Genomic DNA, 9586 nt, shown 5'->3' with positions numbered 1-9586 from the left:
GTTAGTCAATAGATCAGCTTAGCTAAAATATCAAAGCACAAAGGAAAGAGCTGAGCAACTCAAGACATGACATAACATGGCAGTATTTTTGTCAGTTGCACTGTTTACTGCAAATGACGTGTCACGTTGGCACCCCCAGCTGGAAGCTGGTGGTAAAAACGTTGTGCGATGTTTGAACACACCAAATACTGTAGCCTTCAAAATACAGAGATGGAGACTTCAGAAGCTCCTGGCCAGCAGCTTAAATCACCTCCCTTGACCTGCTGGCAACACTTCTTTTGATGCAGCTCAGAATACCATTAGCTTTCTTTGCCACAGGGCAGGTTGATGGCTTATGTTCAATTTGGTGTCCACTAGGTCCTCTTCTGCCTAGTTGCTTTCCAGCTGGGTGGCCCCCAGCATGTGTTGGTGCCTGGGCTTGTTCCTCTCCAGGTGCAGGACTTTACAGTTCCCCTTGCTGAATTTCAGGAGGTTCCTGTCAGCACATTCCTCCAGCCTGTTGAGGTCTCTGTGGATGGCAGCACCTCTCTGTGGTGGAGGTCAGTCACACCTCCTGGTTTTGTGTCACCAACCAGCTTGGTGAGAGTACAGTCTCCTCCATCATTCAAATCATTAATAAAGATGTTGAACAGGATCATACTCATTATTGACACCTTGGGAACACTGATAGTTACTGACCTCCAACTAGACTTTACACCACCAATCACCACCCCATGGGGCCGACCTTTCAGACAGTTCTCAGTCCCCCTCAATGTCTACTCATCTAGTTCATACTTTATCAGCCTCTCTATGATGATCTTATGGGACATGGTGTCAGAAGTCTAACTGAAGTTAGGGTAGATATTATCCACTGCTCCCCAGTCTACAAAACCAGTCATTTAATTGTAGAGGTCTTTCAAGTTTGTCAGGCATTATTTACCCTTGGTGAATACATGCTGACTACTCCTATTGATTTTCTTGTCCTTCATGTGTCTGGAAATGGCTTCCAGGATTAGCTGCTCCATCACCTTCTTGGGGATGGATGTGAGGCCTGTAGTTCCCTGGGTCCTCCTTCTTGCACATGGAAGTAGTTGCTCAGTTTTGTAGAAACTCAACTTCAGCAATTTTAAGCTTATAAAAGCCTAAAATATATGAGTGCTTTTAATTTCAGGTTGGAAATTAGGAGAAATTTCTTCTCAGATAGAGTAGTCAGGCATTGGAACGGGTTGCCCAGGGAAGTGATGGAGTCACCGTCCCTGGGGGTGTTCAACGAAAGGTTGGACGTCGTGCTTAGGGACATGGTTTAGTGGGTGACATTGGTGGTAGGGGGATGGTTGGACCAGATGATCTTGGAGGTCTTTTCCAACCTTAATTATTATATGATTGTGTTCACTCAGAACAGAAATTAGACCAAATCATGTCCACCAAACCAGTCCCATGGAGTCTCTAGCATCTCCCCAGCATATAAGCGTGCTACTAGGTGCACCCTCACTACCAGGCAGGGCTTGCAGTCCAAACACAGAGTGTGGGGAGAGAAGCACAGGAACAGAATGTTGAAGTGGTTTACAAAGGTCATGCTAGAGGGTCAGTGGAAAAGTTGCAGGGGGAGCTCAGGGACAGAGCTGAAAACACTGAAAACAACATCTGTTATGTCACTGAGAAAGGACTTTAATACTGTATTTTTTTTGCTCTGTGTGGTACTAATGCCAAAAGAGTTGGCCTAAAACCAGCTGTTCAGCTGTGGGAGACTTGCCCTCTAACTGTGCTTGCTAGCACTCTTGGCAGGTACTCCACTGTGCCCTGCATCTCTTGTCTAGTTATCCATTTGCCCAAACTCAAAAAATGGGAGAAGGTTAAGAGTAACAAGGAGGATTTTTTAAAATTTCCTTATTGTGAACATAGGAAATACTGGAAGTGAAACTTCCCTAGGACAGAGCACTAGTAAAGATTTAATGTCAGAAGGTCTTCCATGCTCCACACACCATCACAAATCTGACCAGGGGATGTTCAGCTGCTATGTATGTCAGCATCAATTTGAGGGATTGGATACCACTGTTGGGACACCCCTGACCTTGTTCTCACCAAATCCTATTAAGCTGAGATTGACTGATAACAACACTGAGATGAGGATCCTCTCAAAAAATGCTTAAAAACTTTTGCATTCAGGTATAAAAGTGGAAGAGAAACCTTGCTCTAGCAACAATTTGCCCCTCAAAACCAATTATTCCCAGCTATTTTGCCATTTCTTCTCACATTTATTTCTCTAATAGAACCCATCCTGGTGGCAGATTGGTCTTTTCTGACCTTCAGACAGAGCGTTTATCACAGATGCATTCCCCAGGTCTCCTGGAGTCGTTCCATGTGAGATGTGATTGTTAGGAACCCTGTCACAAGCTAGAAAAGTTAATCTGAAAGACAGTTTGTCATTTTATCATTTATTTATTTATTATTTATTTATTTTATACTCCACTCTTCATAGGTAGGTTCTTTCCTCAACATGCTGCTTAACTTTCTTTTTGGGTCCAATCGCTCATGTCTCAAGACAAGTGCTGGCTTCTGGCACTGGCCAGTCCCTTCTCTTTCGGAGGACTGTGGGAGCTCTTTCCCCCTGCCCCAGGCTATAGTGCACTTGGGCAGTTAGGCAGTGGGGGATAGACCAGGGGATCTGTGTCTGCCTGGAGAATGGTGCTGATGATGGTGGAGAACTAAAGTTGTTGAAAAGGCAGATTAAAAGCAAGGGGAGGACTTTCTTCTCTCTCTCATGCTGTCTTGTTTTCTTTCAGTTCAAGCTCTGCTGTGCTGTTAATCAAGAGAGACAGTAGCAGGGAGATTATCTGAACAAACAGAGTCCGGTGTTTGATTTGGATGATTACAGTGAAAATGTCTTATCTCGCTTTAATGACCAAGCGACCAACCCCTACTGCCCAACCTTCTGTGCAACACAGACCCATCGCAACAAGCTGGCACGCTCAAAGTGTCTGCAAAGGTCTCACTCTCATGGCTGCCTTTGAGAAGAGCTCCAGCAGAGGAGAGGATGACTGTACATGTGCTGGTCTGCAGACCAGGGAGCTAGCCTGGAAGGAGCACCCAGCCATGAACAGGGGAGGTTCTGCTTCTGGGAAAAAGTTTGAATTATTCACCAAAGTTTGTCGACACCTTCCAAAACTCTTTTGGAAGCTACCACAGGTTTGCTTTCTTTCTCCCATGCTGGTATTTGGCTCTTTCCCTCTTTCCTCAGCTGCCAAGAAGCTCCGCCTGCCTAAGGCAAGGGAGAGGATGTCCTGGCCTCAGGCTGGGCACACTCCTGAGCTGGAAGAAAGCTGCTCAGGTGTCCAGGGTAACACCCTGCTGCCATGCTCCTCTGCTCCCTGTCCGGCTTGCAAGACACTTCCCTGAGTGTACTCCTTGGGTCTTTAAACCCATTTCAAGCAGCGAGCTACTGAATACTGTGCTGGTCAGGGCTGCCTTCTGATCAGCTGCTCCCAGCAGTGCCTTGCAGAGCAAGTGCAGGGGCTGCCCGGGAGCTCCAGAGAAGCTTGGCAAGAGGTGGGCTCCAGCAGCATGACTGAAAGTGGGCTTGGAGGTAGGAGCTAGACAGATGAGGGAGCCAGTTCGAGCTCTGCAGAGGACTACTACCAACACTTTAAATGTATTTAACCTGATGAGCAGGTGCAGACTGTTCTGAATTAGCCTGAGACTTGGGTGGAGTTTTGGATGATTTCTTTTTGGTCTTCATAGTAGAAGCTACCATAAGGTAGGGTAAGCTACAGGGTGTGTATGCTTTTTTTTTCTTGCATTTTTTTTTCATCACCATATCTGGCCTTAGAGAATGAATACATTTTGTATCAGAAAATTAGGTAGTATTCTTCCCCCTGGTGTGTGTTATCTTAACCTCTAATCCCCTCTTACATTAAGGCACTATATATCGCTATTCAGAACATACATATTCATCTATACGCACACAAAGATATGGGCATATGCTATCTCCTTTTTTGCCTATATCATTTGGTGATATTACAGTTACTCTGAATAAAAATAATTTAGGAGATACTCCAAGAGAAATTAAGATGTTTCAATCAAACCACAAAGCAAATGCAGATGACACTTTGAGCAGAGCTCTCCAATGGAGCAATGATTTGTCTCCCTCTGTGTATCTTGGAAACACTGATCTATGCTGTTCTCCACCCAGTGATGTACAATCACTATTTTGAAGATACAAATTGTTAGGTTTTTATTCTTTATTTTATGGAGAAAATGCATTCCTCACAGAAAATGTTCAGAGGAGCAATCAATACACAGAATGAATTGTCTGTTGTTAGATCTGAACTGCTTATCTGCAGATAGTACATTTTCATACTCTAGTGTGCTCTAATAAGCATCATGCCTAAATCACAATGAACATTTGATTCCCCTATCAAAAACATATACACTTACAAACAAACAAATTTCAGTCTACCTTCACTGTCTTTGACAGCATAAATTTTAAATACCTGAAGGGATTTATAAAGTAGTGGGCAGAATGCAGTTGGGCAGAATGCAGTTGGGTAAATGCTCCATTATCTTTGCTTTCCTTGCATTGAGAAAGAATCCATTAAAGAAAAAATAAATTCCCCTTTATTTCTATATCCTATCTATAAAGCATATGTGCAAATTCTTTCAATGTGCACATCATTACTGGAGATAAAATACTCATATAAGTGAACCATTCTCTTATCTCTTTCCTTGCTCTTGCTTAGGTAACAGGCTCGGTTGGTGGAGGACTACTTCTCTGATGCTCTTTCTTCTGAGGATGGGCATTGGAAGAACTGGGAGAGCGCTGTCTCCATCCACACCCAGTCAAGACTGGTGGAAATTACCACTTCCACCAAAAAGCTAGGATGAAGCTTACCTGCCTGCCCAGAACAAGTGGGGAGGGTGGGTGACTCTAGTGGGTTCCTGATGCTCCCGTAGCAAGAGCTTGCTGCACAGTTACGCTCCTACTCTCTCTCTCCTTTTTAATGATAATTAAATAAGCATACTAACTAGCTAATAGCTGGTGCTGAATCCTAATGAATCATTTTCCTAAGATATACCAGCAAAAAGACTTGTGTCATGATGAAAAATCCTTCCCACTATCAGTTCTTTAAACCAGCCTCAGTTAAATCAGCCTGCTGGCTGGGACTGTGCTGCAAAACCCACTTGTCTTGATAGTTCTGTTTTGACGTGGGAACCTTCTCATTTTGGTCTTGTTAAAAAAAAGTTTTTACTGATTTAGTTCAGAGGTGCAGAATGGGAAAGTCTGCGATCAATAAGGGCACAAGCACTTGCTGCTTGTTTCTAAATCTTACCTAGACATATATTTTTTTGCTTGAATGTTTCTGAAATTTGACATTTCAAAGCACAGTCATTTCTAAATTAGAGGGAACTGAAACTGTTAGACTTGCAATCTGGAAGCTGTTAGGTCTATGGGGAATGTACTTACCTCTTTTGCATTCCCAGATTTACAGACAGACCTCTAAAAGAGAACTGGATTGAACCTCTGAGGATTATGGTAGCAGCACCTAGAGATCTCCATGGTGAAAAGCTCTGTACAAACACAAGGCAATTGAGAGTCCTTAGAGATACAGTTTAAGCAGTTGAAGAAGAGCAGTGAAAAAGAGACACAGGAAAATAAAGTGCTTTCTGCAAGATGATACCAAAACTCAGTGGAATAGCCAAGCTTTAACCCCAGGTTTTGTGATTTTTAGTCCAGTCTCCTATGATATACCACACTGTCCTCTAACACTTGTACTGTGTGCTTCCTTTTTATGCTCTGGATATCTCCATCTGTCTATATAGACACATCTACACACAGCATAGAGGCAGATTTCTCTATATATGTAGATAATTCTATGTGTATATACAAATTTATCATATAGACCACATTCCAAACAATGTTGATATTTTAAAGACTTCTTTTGAAACAGTGTAAGTTTATTTTTCTCCTTTAGAAATATCCAGAATGTCGCACTCTTTTCCTTCCCATTATGGAAAGGAATCCTTTCTTGCCTTCTGAGAAAGAGGCAGTGATTTTGAAATTTCCACAAAGAGAGTTCGTCCCTTGAGTGTTTTTACAGGCATTTGTGCTGAAGAGATATTAACACAAGCAGCATTTCACATGAAATATATTCCCATTGCTCAGGATTCTGCTACTTGATGCTTGCAGTGCCACAGCTCCCCATATTTCCCAGCCCTCTGAGGATCCCTATAGCAGAAGTAAGGAAGCCAGGACTTAATATTTGGATTTTGGAAAAATAATAATTAAAAAAAAAATTAATTAATTAAAAAAAAAAAACAGAAGGAACAACATTTGAAGGTTTTCTTTTACATGCAATGTGGGAGGTGGCAAATGACAGAGATTTGCTTTGGGACCACTTTAAATCAACTTTTCCAGTCCTAAGTGGCTAGGGGATTCTTTGCTTGTAGAGAGGACCAAGGCAAGTGGGTGCTGCCCCCCAGTGCTGTGTTATCCTCAGCCCCTCACTGTGGGTTGAGCTGCTATTCTAAAAAAAAGAGAGAGGAACTCACCTCTGGCAGGCAAGGTGTCCCTCGACTTCATTCAGAACAGGCCTTGCTCATGCCATCAGAGTGCTTCCAAGGTGAACCACCAGTGTTATGTAAATTCCGATTTTCATTGCTGCGGGTGCGAGCAGGGATGAACCACCCCAGCTGGCAAGGGAACTGAAGTGAGGCCTTGCTTCCTTCCCCACCTCTGATCTCAGATCAAACGCCTCAGCCCTGCCTGCCGCACCCTGCTCCTGCAACCAGCAGCGCCGCCAGGGCGATGCCGGGGGCACCCGCATGGCACGGCCCCACCAGCACCACCAGCTCTGGTGGGGCAGCACGGGGCTGCCCACTCCTGATGGCCCCTGCCATGGTGCTCGGTACTGCTGAGGGCAGGAGGAGGATGTCCAAGTGGGAAAGGGAAGGCAGAGGAACAGAAAACACCATATCAGAGCGTGATCCCGGGAGCATCGCTACTAATTGCAGCAAACTTGGCAGAATGGGAGCCTAATAGGCCTCCTTCATAGGATTGTGTGACTAAACACCAGATGCCCTCAAGGCACAAACTGACAAGGCTGTGTAAATCTTCCATAAAGTGTCTGTGATCCTTCTGACAGAGACAGGATGTTGAAGGGAGGCCATCCTCCTGTGGGGTAGAAGCTGCTGAGGTAGGGGCGAAGGTGCATATTTCATGAAAACATCCATTTTTGTGGAAAAGTGGCAAGGCCTCAAATACTTTCCTTCTATTTTTCTCCCGTAGAGCAGCGTGGCTGTCCATTGCCATGAAGAGAACTGGATACCTTATGGATGATCTTGGTGCGTCATGGGAGGAGACGGTTACTTTGGATTTATCTAAGAGCGTTGCAAACCACATGGCCCTTTTCTCTCCAGCCTTATCTTTGAAATGTCTCAAGAGACATTTTATTTTTATGACTGCTCAAGGACTGTAAGCCCGAGGAGCTGCTTTTGGGAATGCATATGATCTCTGTCACATCAGATGATTGCATTGTAACGTCAGCGCTGTCTGTGGAACACCGAGTAGCTGCTGGGTCTCAGCTCTCCATCTGCAGCTCCCCAGGCTCCAGGATTTTGAATCTAGAGTTTTAATTTCGGTATTTTCAATAACTTGAAACCATTTATTAAATGGGCTAATGCATGACATTTTACCTCCATGTATTCTGTGGTCAGCAAAACATATAGAGATTGCTCTTGAGAAATTTTTATCTGTGTTTGTGGTTAATGTGGATGATTCCCTTAGGGAATGCTATGGTACTGTGCCAATGAGTCTTCTTGTTCCAAAGCACAATAAAACTTCACAATTTTAAATCATTGGCACAAAACCTTTTCAGGTTATGTCAGAAATACCAGGTATCAGTTTCAATAAAGTTGCAGCTTTTTTTTTTTTTTATGTTTAAATTTATTAGCAGCATGAAAACAGTAATCTGCAATATACCTGCAGGTCAAAATGAGGAAACTAACCTTCTTGAAATGAAGATTTTAGGGCTTTTTTCCTCTTTAAAATTGAACAAAGGTAGAACCTTGAACTTTCTAGAGGCACAATTTTCTGATGGAAAAATTCCATGGAAAAATATGTAACTAACATCTACTATCAGGAAATCTGGGGAAATTAAACATTGTTAGAATTAAAAAAAAAATCAAATGTGTATTGGTAACACTTTGATATGAGTTACTGCACACATGAGTGAAAGTGGAGTTTGAGGTCTTGTAATAACATTTTTTTCTTTTGGAAGATAAAATCAAAGTGTTTCTCCAAGCTGTTTTTGTGAAACTGACGTCAGATACAACCCCCTTGATCCCCTATTGGATCTGAATCTCATGGAGCACTAAGCTTCAGAGGAGGAAATAAATACTTTTAGCAAGGGCATATTCCTCTCTGGTTATGGTCACCGTCAGGCTGTTGAATTTGTTTTGGCTCTCCCTGATAGAGAAATAGCCCACAGAAATGATACTGTTATGTCAAAAGATAACTGGTTAATCTCATCTTCCAAACTACTGCACCTATTTCTCACTGTTGGCTTGATTACTCATTTCAGACATTCATTTCTTTCTGTTCCACACAGACCTACATTATGCTGCCATATGTAACTGGCAACCTTGACGTCAGGAATGACTACTTTTGTACCTGTGAGTCTAAATGTTAGGGGTTAATTAAATATGTCTCTAATGATTGCTTTTCTTGTGTTGCTGTTCAAAGTTTTGGTACCAGGTTGAAAGTGATAAAATCTAGGAAGAGAGAGCAGCCTGGGAGGAATGACTTCGTAGGAATGCTTATTTTCTGGAATATGAAAACAGTTTGGTAACGTAGGAGAAGTAGATGACTGGGTTTTGTGCATTAATGACTAAGCATGTGTCACACCAAAGGTCATTCATTTCATATACACCACAAATACGCAAGCCTAGGTCTGCCTGATGGTGACTAGTAGCAACACTTCTTGTTTTGTCTCCATCATCTGGGTTTGTGATTGTGGTGGGGAGGCCTCAGATCCATGATTTTGTTCCTGCCAATGTAATTATTGCACAGTTAACAGTCATAATTCTCCAGAGATGTGGGAATTGCTGTAGATGGGAGAAATCAGGTTGGATATTAGGAAAAACTTCTTCTCAGAAAGAATGGTTAGGCGTTGGAACAGGTTGCCCAGGGAAGCAGCGGAGTCACTGTCCCTGGAGGTGTTTAAGGGAAGGATAGATGTGGTACTTAGTGACATGGTTTAGGAGGTAATATTGGTGGTAGGTGGACTGCTGGACTAGATGACCTTGGACGTCTTTTCCAACCTTAATGATTCGGTGATTATATGAAATGGCTTCTACAACAAGCAGATCTGTAACCAGGCTACTCTGCCTTTCTCACCAACAAGCAATGGAGTTTAGGTGAGTGAACTGGAGGATGCTTTATCTGGGTTCACAGACAGGTTTATACATTTAAGGCAAAAGATGAGCCCATATTCTGAAATTATAATTTCAAAACCAGATCCCATATATATACCTCCAGACAGATCATAGCTTGGGAACTATTTACAAAGCCAATATCTTTTGTCTAAGAAACTTAAGTGAGGACTTCTTTCTC

General features: G+C 42.9%; 1 long non-coding RNA gene across 1 annotated transcript; it reads right to left on the bottom strand.

Annotated features, from left to right (window-relative positions):
* Window positions 1-2451: 2451 nt before the first annotated feature.
* On the bottom strand, window positions 2452-7859 carry LOC121064169. The gene is made up of 3 exons (XR_005816381.1): window positions 6526-7859; window positions 5441-5544; window positions 2452-2778 (listed from the first exon to the last, which is right to left on the bottom strand). It is a non-coding gene; the product is annotated as an uncharacterized LOC121064169 (long non-coding RNA).
* Between the last annotated feature and the right edge of the window lie 1727 nt (window positions 7860-9586).

The sequence above is a fragment of the Cygnus olor genome, chromosome 1, assembly GCF_009769625.2.
Source record: "Cygnus olor isolate bCygOlo1 chromosome 1, bCygOlo1.pri.v2, whole genome shotgun sequence".
Classification (NCBI taxonomy): domain Eukaryota; kingdom Metazoa; phylum Chordata; class Aves; order Anseriformes; family Anatidae; genus Cygnus; species Cygnus olor.
Note: the sequence above shows the minus strand (reverse complement) of the source record. Positions and strands in the feature narration are given on the sequence as shown.